This window comes from Canis lupus, chromosome 33 (assembly GCF_048164855.1).
Source record: "Canis lupus baileyi chromosome 33, mCanLup2.hap1, whole genome shotgun sequence".
Taxonomy (NCBI): domain Eukaryota; kingdom Metazoa; phylum Chordata; class Mammalia; order Carnivora; family Canidae; genus Canis; species Canis lupus.
In genome coordinates, this window is record NC_132870.1 from 32,214,961 (window position 1) to 32,239,285 (window position 24,325).

A 24,325-nucleotide genomic window follows, 5' to 3' on the forward strand; every position below is an offset into this window, starting at 1 on the left:
GTGACCTGCAGCCCTGAGGGTGGCTAAGTGTCCCGTGGAGCGAGCCAGGGCAGAGACCGGGTTTGGGGGTGCCGCAGAGCTCCTAGTCAGCACCCACCCTACACCAGAGCAGTCCAGGGCTTCCTCCTCCGCCCCGTCCACCTGGAGGGATCTCTCCCTCATCATCCAGAGTCTGGGGTTCCGCACGTATAGGCTGGTGCAAGGTGCATTGAGAAACGCTTAACCCGCCCAGGAGTCCTTTAGGGCCTCCAGTGAAAAAAGTAATAGTATTTTTCTGCCTCAGGGAGAAGGTTCGGAATAAACTACAGGTGGAGGAACTTAAAGACAATCAGTGTCTAGAGCGGGGTACGAGTAAGACTATATCGAGAGTGAAAGACTGAGGAGAGAGGACAAAGCTAGCAGTGACCAAGGTTAAACTGGCCCACTTACCTCGGAGCTTCGGAATCTACCCACCAATTCTGGTAGGTGTCAGATGGAAACTACTCATCTGTCTGGATTCTGACCCTGATTTGCAGGAGAGTTGCTCCTTTGCAGGTCAGTTTCACTGGCCGTAAAACGACATGGATACTTGCTACTTCCCCATCTGATAAAGAGATTCTCTGAGGGGGTTAAATTTTGACCTCTCAGAGTTGGTTAGGTATAATTAGGAACCATAAACCTGAGGAAGGAAGAGTATAACTACAGAGGAAGCAGATTCCTGTAAGGCTGCAATTTTGTTTGTTAATCATCAGCATTTATTATTTCTTCTCTGGAGTGGAGATAGCGAGAGTATCATCTCTCAGCTGAAGAACATTAGAGCATGTAGAAGGTAAGATACACAACTTAACTATACCAATAAACCTATACAATAAAATAACATTATCAGAATTGTAGTTTCTGATCTCCAACCTTTGATATTAAGATTTGAAAATGCTTTATAAGTGGCAAAGGACTAGTATAGTAGATGCTATTAATAGCACGAATAAAGAAAATGCAATAATTGCCAAAATTTATGATGCTGAATATTATTTCATTTTGCTGTTCCCTTACATTATTCCTAGGCTACCGATTTAGGAAGAGATTAAAAGGAACCTTCAGGGAAATGGATATCTCATAAGTCAGGCTGGAATTGTTTATCAAGTCAAAATAGAAGAAAATAATAGGCAGATATGTTGTTGATTCTGAAAAGAGTGATTTACTGTTTGAACTATCCGTGATGAATCATTTAATGTAAAAATAACATAAAATGCCCACAATCTAGTATATTTTTACATGGAAAGAATCTTAAAAATAGTTTTAGATACTTTTAGTAGCCCATAATTTAGCAGATATACCTGAAAACCTATTGCATTTCACTAAGATCGAAAAATAATTGTGGTAATACAGTCACACCTTAGAGAAGGAAAAAAAGAAGCATTGCTTGTTTTTGTTGCTTGCTGGTAATTGGGTTATATGAAACCCACCTTCTATTCAATACACTCTAACCCTCCTGGATGCGCTCTAACTCTCCACTGCCCAGCTCAGATACTCAGATTTGGGGTAACTCAACTCAAGAGTGCCTCACTCCACGGCTGAAGCTCTCTACCAACCTATGAAAATACTTCGAATTACTTGAAACAACTCACTTAACTTTTTCCATTATTCTCCAAAGGAGGGAGACATGTGGATACCCAAAGTGTTGAGATTGAGACAAAGGAAAGCTAGTGTGGACTTCTCTTCCTCCTCCCTATTCCTGGAGTCAAGTGACTATGATTAAAATAAACAACTTAGATTTATGCGGAAAGATCTGCGAGATGCACTACTAAAGAAAAAATCAAAGTGCTGAACAAAGATGCTGCTCATTTGTGAGGAAAAAAAAAAAAACAACCTGTCTGTAAATGAGTGAACTATCTGCAAAGAAAGCTCAAAACAGAATGATTAATCTGAGAAAAAGAATTTGGAGGGAGAAGGCCTCCAAATATGTGGGGAGGTATTTTTCACTGTGTGCTTTTTCATACTATTTTGTCTCATTTGCATGCATCATGGTTACACACACACAAAAAAAAACCCAGCTTTTAAAAGAAGAGCCAGGTAAGAGAAGCCTCCCAAGAGATAGGTTTCAACGTTCTAATGCCTCAATATTTCTCAAAAGGTGGAAGGCTGCAGTAGAACTCAGGTTCCCAAGAGTGTGGTCAGAAGGTAAGGTTGAAATTAGAGCCTGTGCTCCCTGAATGGAGCCTGTTTCTCCCTCTGCCCCTCTCCCTCTGTGTCTTTCATGAATGAATGAATGAATGAATGAATAAATAAATAAATAAATAAATAAATAAATAATCTTTAAAAGAAAAAAAAAAAAAAAGAAAGAAATTAGAGCCTGTGAAGGCAGGGCACCGGATGGTGGAGGAGGAAGAGTCAGCCTGTTCGGGGCCATCTGTTCTGTGCCTTCCTGGAGGCAGTTGTAGGAAAGTTCCGGTGGTAAGCAGGGTTCTAAGATAGCCCCTAAGATACCAACCCACTGGTAAAAGCAATTTATATAACCTCCTCCCCTTGAGTGTGGGCAGACCCTGTGAATATGATGGGATACCACTCCTATGAGTGGGTTTGTAATCATTTGTTTTTGAGAGATAATTCAAAGGGAAATTATCTAGCTGGGCTGGCCCTAATCGCATGAATCCTTAAAACGGACTGAGCCCTTCAGAAAGGGAGAGACACACGCCCAGATTGACCAGGAACTGCCTATGGAAACCACATGGCAAGGAACAACAACTAAAATTCTGCCAACAATCTGAATGAGGCTTGAAGGAGACCCCAACCCTCAGATTAGAACTCTAGCATGCTCTACTATAATGGGCCCAGACTTCTGACCAACAGAAACATAGAAATAATAAATGGGTGCTGGGTTTTTTTGTTTTTGTTTTTGTGTATCATAGAGCCTTTATTATTTTTTCCTCTAAATTTTTAAATATTATATAACATCCATGTTTGAGTTATGATACAATTTACAGATATTTAAAATACATCTTCATGGGACACCTGGGTGGCTCAGTTGGTTGAGCACCCATTTTTTATTTTGGCTCAGGCCTCGGTCTCAAGGTCATGAGATTGAGCAGTGGGTCAGGCTCAGCGCTAAACAGGGAATTTGCTTGTCCCTCTCCTTCCCCCTGCTGGTGCACACGTGTGCTGTCTCTAAAAAAATAAATAGAATCTTTTTAAAAAATAAATAAAATGCATCTTCATTTAGAAATATTTTACATTTTGTCTATAGAACAGATAATTGAATGAGTGCTGCTTTATGCTGCTAAATTTGTGGTAATTTTTTATGCAACAATAGAACACTAGTATAGTTTATTTTGTTAGATCTCAGTGGTGGGATCCCTGGGTGGCTCAGTGGTTTAGCGCCTGCCTTTGGCCCAGGGTGTGATCCTGGAGACCCAGGATCGAGTCCCACGTTGGGCTCCCTGCATGGAGCCTGCTCCTCCCTCTGCCTGTGTCTCTGCCTCTCTCTCTGTGTGTGTGTCTCTCATGAATAAATAAATTAAAAATCTTAAAAAAAAAAAAAAAGAAATCAGTGGATTATAAGAGTTCCCAGTAGATCCTGGTACTAATAACCCATTATGAGATCTCGTGGCTTTGTAAACAGGAAAAGGGCCAGTTTGGGAGGGTTACATTATTTCTGTCAGATATCCTTTAAACCAAGTAACTTAATCTTTCTTGTTCAATCTAAATTTTGTCATATAGTACTCCTTACTGGTGTAATTTTTAGTAAAAAAGTAAAAATCCAAACCCCCCCCCCTCCTTTAGTATTACTGAAGTACTTACTAATACTTAATAATACTTAATATTTACAATGCATTTGTTAGTGCTTCTTGATTAATTTTTAAGATTTAAGGAATCGCTAGCATCCTAACAAATAACATTTTATACTACTAACGAGGGATCAGAAGCTATACATTATTTAATTTATAATTCAGTGATTTTATTTTCTCAAAAAAAATGTTACCTTGGAGAAATGCCATACTTGGAATAAGTTCTCCATCTATCCTTTATTTCTAGTTTTCTTTTGATGTTTACCATAATTGCGCTTCCAACTAAGTACAGAATTCTGGGAAGAAAGTTCCAGAATGACATTCTGGCCATGTCCCCATAGAAATGTCTCTATTACTTGCTGTTTGTGGCCTTCAAGTTTATTATATAATAAATTATATAATGTAATTAAAGGGTAAAGTTAGTTTTGAGATCATCTTGCTTCAACCCTGAAATAACTTCAGAAGTGTAACCGCCTCTGAAAGTAGGCTCCATGTGCATATTTTATTTAACCTAGGCTTGGATGGAAAGGTTCTCTTTCTACTCTACTTATTTCTTACTTTTTTGTATTTAAAAATATTCCACCTGCCTTCTGCCACCACTTCACTGATTTTGTTCCTGTTAAAGCTATCTTTGACTTACTATACTAGCCAAGCCAGTGGACACTTTTCTGTCCTGACCCTTTTTCACTTCTCTGTTCCATTTAGTGCTGTTGACCACTCCCACTTTGAAATGGAGCCCTAACATGAGTTTGTCTGTTGATAATAGATCAAAAACAATGCCATGTTCATTGCTTCTTACTGCCATTCTCTTTCCTTGGCCCTCAGAGGACTGTCTCTCCATTCTGACTTAATTCAAATAAGGAGTTTCCTTGGACTTTGTTTAAAAGAAGAATCTTCTCCGTAGTAATACAACTCCCAGAATACATCTCACCAAAGCCATCCCTAAAGGGGTGTGTCCTATGGTGCAAAACTGCTGAAAGTCCCAGAGTTGAATTACACAATCGGATTCTGAGACAATGACAGACTGTTTTCTTTCAAATTTCTACTTCCTGAAACCGAGGCTGTTTATGAGAAACAGTGTATTTCAGGGAGATTGTGCTAAAATTAACCGTTTTCAGAGTTAGATTTGCTGGCAGTATAAGTGCTTACTTATCCTTTTCTTCGAGACAAAGGTGAGTATCAGCCTTTAAATGACAAACCACAGATGTGGGTACAAAAGATGGTATAATGTATAGACAGTATTTTTTTGAACTGTGACCTTGTTTCTAATTCCTGATCTTGTTTACATTTAAATAACTTTAGAGCTCTAAGAATACTTGCACTTCTAAAAATGCCACAGAAAGGGGGTGAGGGTTGGGAAGAGGAAGGACCAGTAAATGTAGATTTCTAGAGAAAGGAGAAAAAGACCTGTTTTTTTTTTAGAAGATGTGAGGATTTTTAAAGAAAGTTTTAATAACAAAGTCCTATGTCAAGGAGCTTGCTACTGGACACCTGAGTTTGTCACTGAATGAAGATGTTTGATTAAACCATTAAAAGAGGTAGGCTCACTTATGTGAAAAAGTAACCTGGGACTTTTGCCTCAAGTACATATGTAATCATAAGAGAAGCCTTCACTTGTATGATGACCTCAATGATTTTTCCAGGAAACAGATAAGAGTGGAGAATTACTGTTTTCATATGGGAAGAACTGATAGGAATTCTGGGCATGATGAAGCATTATGTACACAGAAAGGATCTAGAAAAATTAAATTCTTTCACGCTTTATGCAAAAGAGTCCCTTCATTAACACATTTTTTTATTTGAAATCAGGGCTCTAAATCACTTTGGAAAGCCACAAATTATGACCTTTAAGATAGTTTGGGACTTGCAGGTGGGTGAGAGTGCAGAGGCAGTAGTGTCAGGAAGGAGGGAATTTATGTCACAACATAATGGCACCTCTAGAATATTTATTTCTATCTCCCTCTGTCTTTTCTTTCTACTTAGTGCAGCTACTGTTCTTATGAGAAGCAATATCTGCTTTTGGTTAGCTGATACCTCATTGTTAAAAACATTTTAAATTCCTTAACACATAATCACTGTTGCTGTTCGAGTCTCTGCTGTTGTCTCTATGTGATGCTTCAGCATAGTCTCCACCCTCTTTAGTTTTTCCTCTTTCCTTCTTGGCCTCAAATACAATTGAGTAATTGTACCATAGAAGCTGTGCACCTCTTTCTAGATGGGGTGTCATCAGATTACATGTCTGTATGGTGAGCACGATTTTGGGTCGGGGTGGATATAGATCAACTTACCACCTGAGAGACACACCAACCAGACCTCAACAAATGCCAAGTCAAGCCGTTATATCCACTGATCAAAATAATTTCCACTTCTCTCTTTCCACCTCCTCCTTCCAAACTCTGTCAACCTGCAGCCTCAAGAGAAACAAAACATTTAAAATTATTCTAGCAATAATTTACTCGCCATCTCAAATATCTTTTGAATCCAAGATGAATGAATTCCCCAAGTTCTCTCCCAACAAGACACCAGAATTTTATAGTATCCTTCACTAGCATGAAGGATGGCTAGTCATGTCAGGGTGGCTGGTATTGGGAACAACAAAGAATTTTACAAAGAGTGGGGCAACAAGCAAGGGAGAGTTTATTCACTCTCCAAGGGAGGATAAAGGCCAGACATCAAGAGAGATGTTAGCCTGAGTTTCTTTTAGGCTGGACCTTTTAAGGGTTTTTTTTTTTTTTTTAAGATTTTATTTATTGATTCATGAGAGACACAGAGAGGCAGAGACACAGGCAGAGGGAGAAGCAGGCTCCATGCAGACGTGGGACTCGATCCCAGGTCTCCAGGATCTTGCCCTGGACCGAAGGTGGCGCTAAACTGAGCCACCCGGGGTTCCCCTTTTAAGGGGTTTTGAAGGATTGTGAGAGGGTTGAAAATGTGCCTCTGAGGAGGAGGGCGGGGAGTTGGAGGAAGGGGGCCAACTGTTGGCCAGGTAGAGCAGGAAGTGACAGGTTTCTTGAGGAGCTCTGTCCAGGGCTTGTCCAGAATGTGTGTTGTGGTCAAGCTAGAGAAGAATATGTTTTGTAGATGGGGTCTATTTTCTGAGAAAAAAAAGAGTACCATGACCTAGAAAACAAAGAGTTATGGCCAGGTATAAACACCTGTGAGTTTTGTCTATAGAATTGGCTGGGGAGGGGGCTTTGATTAGATTCCTTTCAAGTAAGGGGCCAATAATTGCTTAAACTTTAAATATATGTGTATTTTAAAGCCATATGTAAATCATGATGGATGTTATAAAATCTCACATAGAATAATACTGTGTAATGAACACACTCGACATATTAAGCATAATAATCTCCACTTAAGTCCTATGTGATCTAAGTTTGGGTTTAGAACCTGGAATTTTCTTTAAGAATAAATGTATTTACTTCAAAATATTTCAGAAACTCCATGGTTCCTTCCATTCCAAAATAATTTCACTAACCCCTTTACCCCAAACACAGTACATATACTGCTTTTTCATCTCTTTCAGATGGATGGCTTTTTAGCATAAAATGTTTATTGAAAATGTTTTCCTGAAATGTTAAGTACCCGTGTTTTGAAGAATTTTAATAGGGATGTACATTCAAACTTTTGTTGTAAACTCATTCCATATTTTTGTTATTGTATCTATTGCTTCTCTATATGGGGGAATCTTTGTTTCTTGTTGACAGTGACATTGATTCTTGCAGGATGTTGAGATTTCCTGTGTTCATAGAATTCTGTCAGACAAATTTAAAAGTAAGAGTATTAAAAAAAATAATAAAAAAATAAAAGTAAGAGTATTATCTGGTGCTATTACCCTTCTATGTCTAAAGAACAAAGCTGATTATAGCTTTAATATCAGTTATATATTAATACAGTTTTTCAAAGTATAGTGTACAAACTATTGATTTTAGGTGGCACATGTCCAAACTTTGAAAATTTGAATTACATCCTTAATTTAATGTGAATTAAAAATATAATTAATCAGGGGAGCCTGGATGGCTTAGTTGGTTAAGCAAACTCTTGATTTCAGCTCAGGTCATGATCTCAGGGTCCTGGGATCAAGCCCCATGTCAATCTCTGAGCTCAGGGTGGAGTCTGCTTGAGATTCTCTCTCTCTCTCCCTCTCTCCCTCTCCCTCTCTCCCTCTCCCTCTCTCCCTCTCCCTCTCTCCCTCTGCGGCCCCACCACTCCTGGCCGCTTATACATACGCTTGCTTTCTAAATAGGTAAATAAATAAGTAAAATCTTTCTAAAAACCATATAATTAACTCATAACATTTATGATTTCATGGATATTATTGCTCAGGAGGATGTTAGGTAAAAAGAAAGTGAGGTGTTTACTACTGATTTCAAGAAAATGAGTAAATTGTGCTTGCTTCAGCAGCACGTACACTAAAAAAAAAAGAAAATGAGTAAATAAATACTCTCATAGATAATATGCAGATATAGTAAAAGTTGTGAAGGTGGCATGTAAATAGCTGAAGTTTTGGAAATATCGAACTGATGTATTTGATAAGTGGATATTTTCTGAACCAGTGCAGAAATTTGAACCTCACTGGTCCTTAGTTATAAAGCTCAATTAATAATATGATCTGGGGCAGCCCAGGTGGCTCAGCAGTTTAGCGCCGCCTTCGGCCTAGGGTGTGATCCTGGAGACCCAGGATCGAGTCCCATGTCGGGCTCCCTGCATGGAGCCTGCTTCTCCCTCTGCCTTGGTCTGTTCCTCTCTCTCTCTCTCTCTCTCTCTCTCCCCCATGAATAAATAAATAAAATCTTTAAAAATAATAATATGATCTGTTAAATTTCTTAATTATAGCTATACAAAATAGTTGGTTAAAAATGCTTCATCATTTTAGCATATCTGCAGTCCTCATGAATTGTCAAAAAATTGAAGGGAGTTAGAAAGTAGCCAACCTGGTTGAGCAAGCCACTGAGATGCACTGGCAGATGCTCAACCATTGAGCCACCCAGGTGCCCCTGTTATTTAACATAGTACTTTGGCTTGCGTTGTGATCCCAGGGTCCTGGGATTGAGTCCCGCATCAGGCTTCCCACAGGAAGCCTGCTTCTCCTTCTGCCTATGTGTCTACCTCTCTCTGTGTGTCTCTCATGAATAAATGAATAAAATATTTAAAAAAAAAAAGAATCATGGAGAGAATAGAGGCACCTGGGTGGCTCAGTCAGTTGGGTGACCAACCTGATTTTGGCTCAGGTCATGATCTCAGGGTCACAGGATCCGCCCATTATGGTCTCTGCACTCAGTGTGGAACCTGCTTGGGATTCTCTGCCTCTGCCCCTTCCCTGGCTTGCTCTCTCTCTCTAAAATAAACAAATAAATCTAAAAAAAAAAAAAAAGAGGAATCATAAAGATGATGAATCATCCCAGAGTAAGCACTATAGAGTTCTACTCAACCTGCTTCACCCAGACACTGATATCTTTGAAAGGCAGGGAGGGGTGGTATGAGGAAAGGGTGAAGAAGAGAGTGGGACCATAAACATCATCTAGGTCAAGGGTCATTAATGTATCATGAAGTGTGTCAATGGCCGTTTAAAAATGACCATACTGGCAATTTCTTTTGAGGAATCCATTCTTGGAAGGATATAATTCTTATTATAGAGAAAATTCACAAAGGTGTTTATCATAAAGGTATTTATGATAAGAATTGTAAGCATTCTAACAAAAGGGAAAGGTTAAGCAAATTATAGTATAGTACTCCCTCCCTTAACCGTGGTTTTGCTTTCCGTGGTTTCAGTTATCTGCCATCAACCATCACCAGAAGCAGATGATCTTCCTTCTGACACTTCGTCATATGCCTGCATCATTCACCTCTCTTACTCTCCTCACATAGGCTTTTTACTGGCTCATATCACCACAAGAAGAAGAACGGTGAGTATGGTACAGGCATATCTCATTTTATTGTCATCACTTTATTGCACTTTACAGATACTGATGTTTTTGCTATCTGAAGGTTTAAGGCACCCTGAGTCAAGCAAGTCTTTTGGCACAGTTTTTCCAATAGCATTTGCTCACTTTGTGTCTCTGTGTCACATTTTGGTAATTCTCTCAATGTTTCAAACTTTGTCATTATCATTGTGTTTGTTATGGTGATCTGTGATGAGTGATTACAACTTACTGAAAGCTCAGATGATGATTAGCATTTTCCAGTAATAAAGTATTTTTTTCAGCAAGGTATGTACATTTTTTTAGGCATAATGCTATTGCACACTTAATAGACTATAGTGTAAAAATAACTTTTATATGCACTGGGAAACCAAAAAGTTTATTTGACTCGTTTTATTGCAATATTTGCTTTAATATGGTAGTCTAAAACTGGACCCAAAATATCTTCAAGTTATACCTGTACACTAAGATATTTTGAGAGAGACCACATTCACATGTTTTATTAACAGTATGTTGTTGTAACTGTTTTATTTTATTGTTGTTGTTAATCTCTTCCTGTGCTTAATTTATAAATTAAACTTTATGTATGTATGTATAGGAAAAAATATGGTATATATAGGTTTCAATATGGCTTCAGGCATCCGTGGTCTTGAATGTATCCCCTAAGGATGGGGGGGGGGGGAACTACTGTATATCTGTAAGACAAGATGAATAATAATACCAGCGTAGAAAATGCTAAGTGAGGGGAATCTAGATGACTCAGTCAATTAAGCATCTGCTTTCAGCTCAGGTCATGATCTGAGGGTGCTGGGATCAAGCCCTGCATTAGGCTCCCTGCTCTGGAGACCTACTTCTCCCTCTTCTCCCTGCTTGTGTTCTCTCTTGCTATCTTTGTTTGTCTCTCTCAAATAAATAAATAAAATATTTTTAAAATTCTGAGTCAAAAACAGATTCAGGGTCAATGAACTATTATACTTACAATTATGTAATACATATAAAATATAGATATAGATAGATATAAATTCACAAATATTCTAAAAGTGGTTATTGTCTTACAGTGACTAATTTTTCATTTTCTTTTTTCTATGTCTGTATATGTATTTTTACCCTAACTTTTTATAACATACTTATATATTACTTTTTGACAAAACTAATAGAATGTGTTAAATAAAACTATGCTGCTATACAGTAACTACAACTGTGCAGTCTTTGGAAGATAAATCTTACCTTTATTTACTTGGCATACAAATAACTAGCTATTTGAAAAAGAGGATTGAGTCTCAGTGCTAGAGTGAATGAACATAGGAGAGTCAGAAAACATAGAAAAACCAATTGAAATACTATCAGTTGATTTTTCTTGCATAAATCGCTTCTGTCTAAGCCATAGTTTTTACTGCAGTCAACGTATACTTCTATTTTGAAGAAAGGAAGAAAGAAGGGAAAGAGGAATGGGAACTTTACTTGATATGTATGCTAATAATTTCCTAATTTGTTTCTCATTCTCTTGAATTCCCATAACCTGGATTCATACATTTATACATATACGTGTTGTATTTACATTCATTTTTGCCGTATCTTTGCACATATTATTGTACCTCAAAGTATATCATGTCATTGGCTTGGCCAGAAAATATGGCTTAGAATCTTAACCCTAGCGCATCTAGTTACTGTGGTACATTCTCCACTAGTGCATTATAAGCACTAGAAAATATGCAAAGTCTTCAATAAAAGTCTTGTCTGTTCATAGTTTTTTTTCTTTTCTATAAAAAAATTCTTAGAGGGAATTCCTGGGTGGCTCAGCAATTTAGCGCTGCCTTCAGCCCAGAGCATGATCCTGGAGACCCGGGATCGAGACCCGCATGGGGCTCCCTGCACAGAGCCTGCTTCTCCCTCTGCCTGTGTCTCTGCCTCTCTCTCTCTCTCTCTCTCTCTCTCTCTATGTGTGTGTGTGTATCTTTCATGAATAAATAAATAAAATCTTTTAAAAAAATGCTTAGAGCCTCATCATATGTCCTTTTATTTGACCATTTGTTTGAAATGACTTAATCTCTGGTTAAAGCTTGGCTGCTATCAGTCATCATTTTCCAAGATAACTATATTCCTACCCAGAAATTTGCTTCCCTAAATCATGTACCGAGTTAGTGCGAGGGATAATAAAATGTGAGTGAATAGCACCTCTTCTGAGATATTCATCAGGTCTGATTCACATCTCCAAAAGTTGCAGATTATTTAATAAGAAACATCTGAAGCCTTTTGGGCCCAGATTCCCTGCCACTCCTCCTCCCCTATTCCCCAGTGGGCAAGAGAGACTGGGAGGACACCAGGAATTAGTGGAGCTTCTTTTTTTTTTTAAGGTTTTATTTATTTATTAATGACAGAATGAAAGAGAGACAGAGGGAGAAGCAGGTTCCACGCAAGGAGCCCGATGTGGGACTTCCTTCAGCTCAGGGCGTGGTCCCCACTCCGGGATCACACCCTGAGCCAAAGGCAAACACTCAAGCTCAACCACTGAGCCACCCAGGTGTCCCTAGGTGGAGCTTCTAAAGGCCCAGCTTGTCAGCAGCTGAGAAGCAGACAGAAACACCCCTCCCCAATTAATTCCAGGCTGCAGGCTCCAGCCTTTTAAGGTAGATGTAGCAAAGCACGTCATCTTTGTAGCTCTCCTTAGGAATTTCTTGAGACATATTCTTTAAATATGTTTTCACTCAATAAAATGACCTCTCATTACTTAATCCAAATCCAGAGGTCACTTTTTAGACTTCATCTTTCTCTCTTTTTACAATTTTGACACTGTTGACTTCTGCAAATTTTCTTTTTTGGTTTCCATATCCCCTTGCATTTCTGACTTTTCTCCTACTTCTCTGGCTACAGTTCCCTTTTATATTTTCTTTCTCTGCCCACTTCATTTACTACATTCTGCTCTCTGCTTCCTCTTTCTCTTGCTGCATATTCACATTGGATGAGTGCCCGTTGCTGCACTTATACCAGGTTACACTAAGGCCCCTGTGTTTCTTCTCCCAGAGTTCTGGACTCTTACATCCAAGTGTAAACATCTATTACTAAATTTCTCTATTCTGCATCCCACAGGCATCTCACATATAACATTTTCAACAGTAGACCCATTTACCACCTCCCATCAGTATTTTTTTACATTGATATCTGGCACTAAAAGCCATGTACTTGCTCAAGCTCAACACGTGGGGCTCTCTACACCCCTTATTTCTTTACCAACAATGTCTAATCAATTTTAAAGTTACATTGATTTCATAAATATCTTTGAGAACTACCCATATCTATTAATTATTGGTTTAGGCCCTCAACATCTCAAGGCATATCCTGATCTCCTCAGCCTCTAGCCTTTGTCCTGTTGGATTAGACATTTCCTAGGACCCAGAACATTCTTCTACCCCAGAACATTTTGCAGTAACCATTTGGAAAAGTAAGATATGTCTTCTATCTGAATTCCCATTTCCTAGCCCAGTGCACGACACATTGTAGATAACTAATATGAATTTGCTAAATAAAAATTTCTTGGATTCCTACTTTTCTGCCCTATTTCTTTTGTTTAAATGAGACTTAGCACTACCTAAAGCTCCCTAGCTCACAAAGGATGTAATTTTTCCCCGGAATAAATAAAAAAATAAATCCATCAACTCAACACTTGAAGAATTGCATCCACTTCTCCACACATATATAATGATATCTACTCCACTAGAGACAGTAGGAGGTTGAGACATTTAAGAGGCTCTGGGCCTTGGCAAATGCCTCTTCTAATTTGGTATTGTTTTTAAAAAAAAATCCAGAATTTTTGCTCCATTTAAATATATATAAGGATTCCCAAAAGGAATACTATATATTCTGTATTAACAGGCTCACATTTTAAAGCAGCTTGTCCATAGCATGGCCTAGTTTTTGCTTTTGTGCTATTATGTTATTTTTTTTTAAGTTTTTACTGTCTAGTCAAAAAAGAAAAAAAGATCTATTCTAGGCTACTTTTATCAAGTATAAGTGCTATCCTATGATACAGGATGCTTTTGCTCTGATAAATTGATTACCCCTGTTAGAGTCAGTTTTGTCCTTTCTTTTTTTTGCTACAAGACTTATATATATTTTTTAATTTAATAGTCATTACAGTGAGTCAGGTACTATTATCAGCAGTATTTGTTCAATAAATGGTAATAATTATTTCCATTTCTTTGCTACGTTGTCATTAGCATGGCTTCATTATTCTACCTCATTTCTATATACTTCCTCCATATCTAATTCTAGCTGTTTACTACAACTATGCCATTTGTCCAATAATAGCTCTTTTGAGTGAGATGACATACTTGCCAGACAAGATTTTCCTTATCTGTGTCTATAGTAGCTGCAGATGTGTCTGCTCTTCAATGTACCTTCCTGATGTAAATGAATAGCTCCAGAGGAGGTTCTGGCCCCACTCCAGTCTCTTCCATCCTGCTACATTTACATTATGCTTGTCCTAGACACAGTATGAGAAACCTTTTCCTAGGATAAGTTTTGATAAACATTAATATTCACTGATGAGGGATGGCTACTGGGATTATTAGTCACTTGTATTAGATGGAATGTAAAGGGGGCAGCAGAGTGGTGAGAATGTCTAGTTCCAAAGCAAGGCTGAAAGAAAAATGGAAGATGATACATGCAGAAAGCATGCTTAAGTTAACCATAAGACATGAGTGAAAGGAAGTGTCACTAAAATATGTTCAGTGTCACAGTGTTTTGTTAAATCACTCTGACTACACTTAAGCACCTCAATTAAGAGGCAAAAATCAGAGTGCTCAATTGTTGTCAAAGAATACTTAGTTAAGTTTTGAAAACTTACACTTTTAAAAAGTTTATTATAAATATGAAGATATATGTGTATATATAACAAACATATAAACATATCTATGCAGAGAAACGATATCAAAATTTTATAGTGCTTATTTCTTTTTATTTAATTTTATTTAAATTCAATTTTTCAACTATATGTTGGCAAACCCAGTGCTCATCTCATCAAGTGCCCTCCTTAGTGCTGCTCGTGCAGTTACCCTATACCCCCCACTCTCCTCCCCTTCTGCAACCCTTTGTTTCCCAGAGTGAGGAGTCTCTTATGGTTTGTTTTCCTTTTTAATTCTTCCCCACTCAGTTCCCCCCCTTCCCTTATGAACCCTTTCACTATTTCTTATATTCCACATGTGAGTGAAACCGTATGATAATTGTCTTTCTCTTATTGACTTACTTCACCCAGCATAATGCCCTGCAGTTCCATCCACATCAATGTAAATGGTAAGTATGCATCCTTTCTGATGGCTGAGTAGTATTACATTGTGTGTGTATGTGTATATATATATAGTTTTTGGTGGGGGGTGCTTATGAGAGATACACACACAGAAAGGCAGACATAGGCAGAGGGAGAAGCAGGCTCCCTGCAGTGAGCCTGATGCTGGACTCGATCCCAGGACTCTGGGATCATGACCTGAGCCAAAAGCAGATGCTCAACCACAAAGCCACCCAGGCATCCCTGTATCACATATTTAATATCCGTTCATCTGTCAAAGGACATCGTGGCTCCTTCCACAGTTTGGCTATTGTGGACATTGTTGCTATGAACACTGGGGTGCAGGCATCCCATTGTTTCACTGCATCTGTATATTTGGTGTAAATATGCAATAGTGCATTCCTGGGTCATAGGTTAGCTCTATTTTTAACTATTTGAGGAACCTCCTCACTGTTTTCCAGAGTGGCTGTATAGTGCTTATTTCTTAGTGGGACTATGGGTAATTCTTATTTTCTTTTTTACTGTATTTTTTCTCCAAATTTTTAAATAATACCATTTTGCACTCATTATAATGAAATGTTTCAAAATCTAGATCTTTAAAAATACATCAGAGACCACTATCCTAAAATCTTCAGGATTTTCATGACCCAAATACTTGATGGAGCCTATTGGAAGACCTCCAGTAGACTGGTAATACCTCTCACTTGTGAGCCAGAAGCCACTGTGTATGAAAAAGCAAGTTACAGTGAAAGAAAAGAAAAGTGCTACTTATTATGCAACATAGATTTCAGAAGTCTTACAGTATCTCAACACACTCATTCCCCAAATCACAGTTGTCAAGGAAAAGCTTTTTAGACCACAGCTGCACATGCACAGAGTGTGAAAGGCTGAGTGAACATGAGGGAGCCAGGGAGTTCCCCCTTGCCAAGTTTTCTCCAAAAGATGTATTCCTTCAGGGAAAAAAAGAGAAGGGTAGGAAACAAACCATAAAAGACTCTTAACGATAGAGAACACACTGAGGGTTGCAGAAAGGAGCTGGGTGGGGGATGGGCTGGATGGGGAGATGGATATTAAGGAGGGCCCTTGTTATGTTGAGCACTGGGTGTTGTATATAAGTGATGAATCACTGAATTCTACTCCTGAAACCAATATTGCACTGTATGTTAACTAACTAGAATTCAAATAAAAATTTGGGGGAAAAAAAGATGTGTCCCTTTAGATTCTGTGTCCCTATCTGTTCCCATTCAGCCTCTTATGAATGCACAGCTCATCTAAGAGCTGGCCTTTCATTTCACTTTCCTGGAAAGGTAGAGTCATTAACTAAGACTGATTGGGAGTTCAAAGTGAACATGTTGAGAATGTGATGTTTACTGGATATCCAAGCACAGGTATCCAATAAACAGTTGAAAATATGCATCTGAAAATTTCAAGAGTTTTTGACAGTTGAAGTTTGGACTGGAGATACAAAGTTGGTGATTGTCAGCCAATACATGATATTTACAACTATGAACTGAATGAGATTACCAAGGAGTAGATTTAGATAAGAAAGAGAACAGGGTCAGAGACTGAGCCTTTGCACATTTCAACATTAAGGAGTCTAGGAGAAGAGGATGAACCAGCCAAAATGGCAGAGAAGGAGAGATCAGTGAGGTAGAGGAATAAACATCAAGAGAGTGTGGTATCCCTTTTTTTAAAAAAGATTTTATTTATTCATTTGATAGAGCACAAGCAGGCAGAGCAGCAGGCAGAGGGAAAGGGAGAAGCAGGCTCCCTGCTGAGCAAGGAGCCTGATGATGGGCTCATCCCAGGACTCCGGGATCATGACTGGAGCCTAATGCAGATGAATAACTGACTCAGTCACCCAGGTACCCCTGAGAGTGTAGTGTACTGATGGACAATAGAGGAGGAAGGGTCTGTGTCACATGCTGTTGGTAGGTTACCAAGGAAGAGGAGTGAGAATTGACCATTGGGTGTTGCAATTGAAGTTTACCGGTGACTTTGACAAGGGCAGTTTCAGTGGAGTAATGGAGCAGAAGTCTGATTGAAGTACATTTAAGAGAAAATGGGAAGAGACAGGTTGAAAGCTCAAGTAGGAGCAATTCTCTCAAGGAACTATGCTGCAAAGGGCAATAGCTATGGATGGAAGCGAAGTCAAGAGACTTCTAAGATGGGAGAAATAATGGCATGTTTGTAAACATCAGAATGAACCAATGGAGAGCAAAAACTCAGAAGAGAAAATTCAGCAATGAGATTGAATAGGAAGAAAGGTGGAATTATTGTTTGAATGGAGTGACTGGTTCTGGATAAGAGAATGGATGACTTATCTCTGAAAGCAAATAGAAGGTCAGAATATGGGATGCAGCTGTTGTTAGATTGGTAGAGGTGAGTGGGAGTCTGTGGAAGTCCTCTTCTGATTGCTGAGAATGAGAGTAGAGGACAAAGGGAGAGAAAGCATGAAATAGGCCACTAAGAGTGGAAGGACCTGAAAATCACAGTATGATTGCCGGGCACTATTATTGGCATCACTGAGTTTTAGAGTCAGAAATTTAAATCAGGGGGCATGGTTATTTTTTTCTCCAGCATTGTTCAGCTGTGTAAAAGTTGTATTTAACTGGAGTTATGATTTTGACATGCACATATTAAAAACAAGGGAATCAAAAGTGTATGCATGTGGTGATTATCATGATTGACCACGGAAATTAAACTGGGTAAAAGGGGGAGAGAGGACCTCAAGTTGGTGTGGACCCATAGAAAGGGTAGGATCAATGGATTATATAGGTCCCAGTGGGATTTTAGGATTGTTGGATTTGGGAGAGTAAAAGAAGACAAGATGGATGGTATTGGACAGAAAGTTGGATACATGAATTTGAGAGCATGAAAGAGTTGTTATTTTTGCTAAAAATAAAGTCTAGGCAGTATGACCTTGAAAGTGAATGCCTGAGGTTAGGTGAAGGACAAGATCTTCAGAGGGAAGGATTTCAAGAAACCAAGAGTCCCTAATCACTAAATAATTGTTGAAATATCCAAAAATAGAGGTGTTTAGAGAGAGTAACAGTGATGCGGAATCTAAAATGTCCTAGGAGCTGGTAGTTGGCATTAACAGTGAGAGGCAGAGGGTGATGACATAAGATTCAAAGATTAGGGAGAGGTATGCAAATTAAACAAGGAAGGTAAAAGCAAAGTCCAAAAATGGCAATGGTCAGGAGGCTGCTCACTTAGAACCAGTGGTTCAGGGGCTTACAAGCATAAGCTGCACCTTGAGAGATTTTTCAAGGTAGTTGAAAATGTAAAGCACTTTATGATATGTAATATATTGCTATTTCTAGCATATGAAAAAGTAGTAATTATTATTGCAAACTCATTTAGCAAAATATTTATAAAAAATAACCAGGAGGATTTTCTTTTTCTGGTAATCCTCAAAAAGTAATAAATAGATTTTTTTTTCAAGTTACTGAGTAGAAGTTCAGAACTTCAAGATAAAATATCATTCAGAAAGGTTTTTCAGCAAAATCTCTTTATTTCATAATTTCTTCATTACAAAATTGTCAGTACCACCCCTGATTATTTAGACCTCTGATAGTGAGGTTTCTAAAATGTCTAAGGAGAGATTTGAAACCCTACCTCTATTTAAGGGAATGAGGGGAGAGATTTGTTCCATTACACACTTTGGACGGGATTTGGTCTTCCTTGATTGACATTTTTCCTCTATGTGTTTCTAAAGTGGTGAACAGGAATGACCAATTATAACTTCTCCACTCTCATTTGGTACTCAGGAAGGTGAGTTCCTCTGTTTCTTACCTGGATATTTCAAGTAGCAATCATGCAACAATGCCGATGACATAATGCAAGAAATAAAGAGTAGAGATTATTCCTTATGCTGTCCATTCTTTTATTATAATAAAATCCTCTGTGTTTAATATTTTTTAAACTAGAAAGTTCTAAATTAGGAATGGATCAAAATTATGAACACCAGTTTTGGATGTTTCTACATGAAACTTTTGAATTAATTATTTTTCCTAAATTATATAGCTACACACAGTCATTGTAGAAATTATTAAAAGAAGGGGGAAATAATTGAAAAGTATTACTGAGAGCTGGACTCTTAATATTTTGACAATTTTTTCTGATTATTTTATGTTTAAAAAATTGTGGTAAAATACACATAAAATTTTCCACCATAATCATTTAAAGTGTACAGTATAGTGGTACTAATTTACCTTCAATGGTTATGTTACCATCACTCCTATCTATCCACAGAATTCTGTTCATCTTGCAAGATTGAAACTCTGTCCTATCAAATGATAACTTATCATTCTCCTTCTTCCCTCATCCCTTGCAACCACTATTCTACTTTCTATCTCTATGAATTTAACTACTAGGGGTACCTCATGTAAGTAGAATCATGCAATATTGTCTTTTTGAGACTGGCTTATTTCACTTTGTATAATGTCCTCAAATTTATCCATGTTATAGCATTTGTCAGAATTTCCTTTTTGAATAATATTTAATTTAATATAAATAATATTCCCAAATGCTATAGCATGGCAATAATATTCCTAAATAATATTCCATTTTGTTTATTCATCTGTTGAAGGAAACATAAGTTACTTCTACCTTTTGGCCACTGTAAGTGAGTGTTGTATGAACATGGTATACAAATGTCCCTGCAAATCCCTGCTTACAGTTATTTTGGATATGTCCTCAGAAGTGGAATTCCTGGATTATATGATAGTTCTATTTTTAATTTTTTGAGGAAACACCGTAATGTCTTCCATAGCAGAAATACCATTTTATATTCCCACCAACAGTGTGCTAAGATTCCGATTTCTCCACATCCTGGCCAATACTTTTTTATTTTCTGTTCCCCCACACACACACGCACACACACAGGAGCCATCCTAATAGATATGAAGTGGTTTCTCATTGATTTTTATTTGCATTCCCTAATTATTAGTGATGTTGAGCATCTTTTAATGTACTTATTGACCATTTGCATATCTTCTTTGAAGAAATGTCTATTCAAGTCCTTTGCTTTTTTTTAAATTAGGTTGTATTCTTACTGTTGAGTGGTAGGAATTCTTTATATATTCTGTTTATTAACTCCTTGTCAGCTATATGTTTGACAAATATTTTTCCCTTTCCATAGGTTTCCTTTTCACTCTGTTTAATATGAACTTTGATGCACAGAGGTTTTTAAATTTCTTGTACTCCAACATATTTGGGTTTTTGTTTTTGTTTGTTATCTGTACTTTTGATATCACACCCAAGAAATCACTGCAAAATTCAGTATCATAAAGATTTTCTTCTGTTTTCTTCTAAGACTTTTATAGTTTAAGGCTTGATGTTTTTGAGTTAGTTTTTGTTTCTGGTGTAAGGTAAGGGTCCAACTTTATTCTTTTGCATGTGGATATCCAGTTTTTCCAATACCATTTATTGAAAAGATTGTTCTTTCCCCCACTGAATGGTCTTGACATCCTTGTTAGAAATCATATGACCATATATGTGAAGGTTTATTTCTGAGTTCTCTGTGCTATTTCATTGGTCTGGATGTCTGTCTTTATGCCAATGCCTCACTGTTTTGTTTTAAGATTTTATTTACTTATTCATGAGAGACACAGAGAGAGAGACAGAGACATAGAGGGAGAAGCAGGCTCCCTGTGGGGAGCCGGATCCATGTGAGACTTCATCCTGGGACTCCAGGATCATAACCTGAGCCAAAGATAAATGTTCAACCACTGAGCCACCTAGGTGTCCCCACACTGTTTCGATAACTGTAGCTTTGTAGAAAGTTTTAGAATTAGGAAGTGTGAAATCTCCAACTTTGTTCTTCTTTTTCAGGATTGCTTTGGCTATTTGGGCTTTCTGAGATTTTACATGAATTTTAGGATGGATTTTTTTCTATTTCTGGAAAAAATGTCATTGATCTTCATTGACTTTTTTTTTTAAACATAGCTGTCACACTGAGTGAACAATGATATGTTCTGCTTTTCTTCCTTAATATTATACATATCTTATTAAAAATAAACATTACTTCTTGGGGTACCTGGGTGACTTTGTTAAGTGACCAACTCTTGATTTCAGCTCAGATCATGATCTCAAGGTTGTGAAATCGATCCCCACACCTGGCCCTGCACTGGGCATGGAGTCTGCTTAAGATTTTCTCTCTCCTTCTCCCTCTGCCCCCCCTTTCTAAAAATATAATAAATATAAAATAAACATTACTTCTTTTAATTTAAATTTTTCATAAATGTACTTTACAATAATGACATAAAGGAAAATGTACAAATGGAAGTGTAATTGAAAGATTAGAAAAGTTTCTACCTCAAATTATGTGATTTTGGTATACTTTAGATACTATAAACATAAAAATGAGAAAAATTTGATACAAGACTGTAATCCTTATGTTATTTATTACCAACTACAATTCTGATTCTGGAATTCATTTATTTACTCAGCACATAACTGAGTATTTTTGAAGCCCTGGAAACCTAGATATAAATTAGGTATGATGTTCATCCTCAGGGAAAGGGAACAAATACTAAAATTTAGCAAAAGTCTAGTATGTGTCATGAGTTTTCACTTTCTGTTTTAATGTTTGCATTAATCTTAAGAGGAAGTAGTGTTAACTCCATTTAGAGATGGGGAATATAAGGTTCATTTCAGAAAGGCTGAAGTCAGCTGTCAGACATGACACAAAGAGTGAATGGCAGGGCTGAGATACAGCTCAGGGTTAACCGCTTCTAAAACTTATGCCTTTTCACTCTCACTAGTTGCCTTTTAGCACTTACAACCTAGAACAAGAGACGATACATATAGCTAAGTGTAATGTGAACAAAAACTATTATAGTTATGAATTCTGCTAGAAAAGAGTCAACAAAGGATTTAGAGAAATAGCATTATAATTTAAGACTTGAAAACTGAGAGTTTCATTAGATATAATGAAGAGAGCAACGTTCACTCATTCATCCATTCACAAATCTGCATTGAGCTTCTACTGTATGTTGGTCACACAGCTAGCTCCAGCGGTGCAGTGAAGATTTGAAAAAGAATGAGTGTGACACTGACCACCACCCTCAGGAATCAGTCTCTTGAAAGACAGTTAAGTAACTGATGTACAACAGAACCTGGTGCCAAGCTCTGCCAGAGTCAAAAGCAGAGTGCTGGGGGACATTCTTCCAGGGTACTTAGTGCAAGTGCAAAGTGGCAGAGGCCATGCTGAGCACAGCAGCCTGGATTCTCCATGCCAAGTTCAGATGTTTGGACTTCATCCGACAGGCAGCAGACATTTTTAAGTAGGGAAGTGACAAGGTTAATTCTGCTTTTAAGAAGCTATCTGGCAGTGTGTGAAATACAGAGTGTGGGAACATGGGAAGAGATAGGTGGCAGGAAAACTGGTCTGGAAGCTAACAGTCCCAAGTAGAGATGGAGGGAACCCAGTACAGGCAAAAACAGAAGTGACAGAGAGTAGAGACCATGTTTACAAGAAGATAGCAGAATTCATTGGCTGTAAGATGTATAATGAGAATAAGTTAGGAGTCAAGAGAACAGCATAAACAAAAGCTTCAGGTTATATATATATATATATATACACATACACACACACATATATATATATATATATATATATATATATATATGTATATTCAGAACCACTACATTGCTTATAAGTGAAGGACTCATTTGGCATTTTATCAATAAGTGATGAATGTTATTTGAACTATCAGTATTCCTTTTATTTATTTAGCTATTCTAAAATCCTCTAATAGTTTATTGGATTTTTTTTTTCTCCCAAGCAATGGCCTGCAATGCTATGTACACTATTGATTCTGTTAGCAAACTCTTTCTACATATATAATATAAGTGAAATTTTTATCATTGTTGTGTTGAAACATCATAGATTTTGAAACAATGGATTAGTGAATTTTTTTCTAGAATGAAATTCAAAAGATTGACCTTTTTCTGAAATGGGGTTCAGGAAAATAATAAGCAAAACAATTTTAATGTTTCACAAAAGTTTTCCACTTTCTTAGGTTATTAATAAGTCTTGAAATTGATTTGGTTCTTTTTTGTCCTGTAGAGTCGCATTCATTTTCTTTATTAAGCAAAGTTATACATCTGGTTAAGTGGAATCTCTCATGCCTGTATTGTTATGTGTGACCAGAAGAGGGTGGCAGTGAGGCACTAGAAAGAACCAACAGGCCCTTAAATTGCAGGCAGTTAAGACCATCCTGTAAATGACATAAACATTTGTTGGGGCTGACATCTTAATTAACTGATTCATTTTCTGAGCCAGAGACTATGATGTAAACATTGTCACAATTTCAGAAACATCAGATAATGTTCTCATAATTCAATAGGGTAATAAATGTGTGGGAATTCCTGTTAAGAGTGAGGACCATTGGGGCAGCCTGGGTGGCTCAGCGGTTTAGCACCGCCTTCAGCCCATGGTGTGATCCTGGACTCCTGGGATCAAGTCCTACATTGGGCTCCCTGCATGGAGCCTGCTTCTCCCCCTACCTGTGTCTCTGCCTCTCTCTCTCTCTCTCTCTTTCTCTGTCTCTCATGAATAAATAAATAAAATCTTTAGGGGAAAAAAAAGAGTGATGACCATGAACACTGAGAAGTATTCTGAAAATTTTACATCAGTCTGAAGGGAAAAGATTAGAAAATAGATTAAAAGTTAGAATTTTTTCTTGTTTAAGAGTGTAGGCAGAGAATTTAATAGTTTACAAAGACAATAGGAGGAATCTTATTTTCTTTGAACATTGCAGATATCCCTGAAATAAAAAGAAATATTTCCAATTTGTCAAATATATAGTAAGCAAAGCATAGGATTAAGCAACTAAGAGAGGTTGCCTAGATTCAGTTAATATCTCCTTTTATAAACAATTAACGAAAACAAATGCTTTTTGAGTACCTCATATGTGCTAGGAATTATTCCAGGTACTAAATATTCCAGACTGTGGAAGGGAACAAAACAGACACACGCCCTGCCCTATTGGAGTATTTATTATAGTGGGGAAGATCAACATTAAACAAAACCACAAATTAAAGCATAGTTACAACTGAGAAAAAAATGGAAAGCAGTCTACCACAGGGCCTTAAGTAAACTTATTTAGGTTCATTTTCAAAACTGGAAATTAAATAAAATTGAAGATAGGACTTAAGAACAACTCAAAGTTCTTGATACCTATTTATATTATGTATTTCCTTTAACAATAAATAAAATGAATAAGGGGAAATTTACATATTAATGAAAATAACATTGCAAAAGAGTATTTGGGTAGTTGATATACAGCAATAAAACACAGTCAGTTTAAAAAAGTGTCGTAAAATGCCCCAGGGTTTCTCTGACTGCCTGA

At 37.5% G+C, this 24,325-nt stretch overlaps 1 protein-coding gene across 15 annotated transcripts in view; it reads left to right on the forward strand.

Annotated features, from left to right (window-relative positions):
- ALPK1 (alpha kinase 1) overlaps positions 1 to 24,325 on the forward strand; it is a 134,659-nt gene that overhangs the window by 1,369 nt on the left and 108,965 nt on the right. For 3 of the 15 annotated variants that reach the window (XM_072810402.1, XM_072810404.1, XM_072810403.1), the window contains exons 2-3: positions 284 to 461; positions 9,534 to 9,667. The gene's annotated coding sequence lies outside the window, so the exon portion shown is untranslated. Of the gene's footprint in view, positions 1 to 283; positions 462 to 731; positions 809 to 4,692; positions 4,934 to 9,533; positions 9,668 to 14,956; positions 14,972 to 18,684; positions 18,741 to 24,325 lie in introns of those variants that run through there. The other 12 variants (XM_072810414.1, XM_072810415.1, XM_072810406.1 and 9 more) reach the window with 11 other exon arrangements.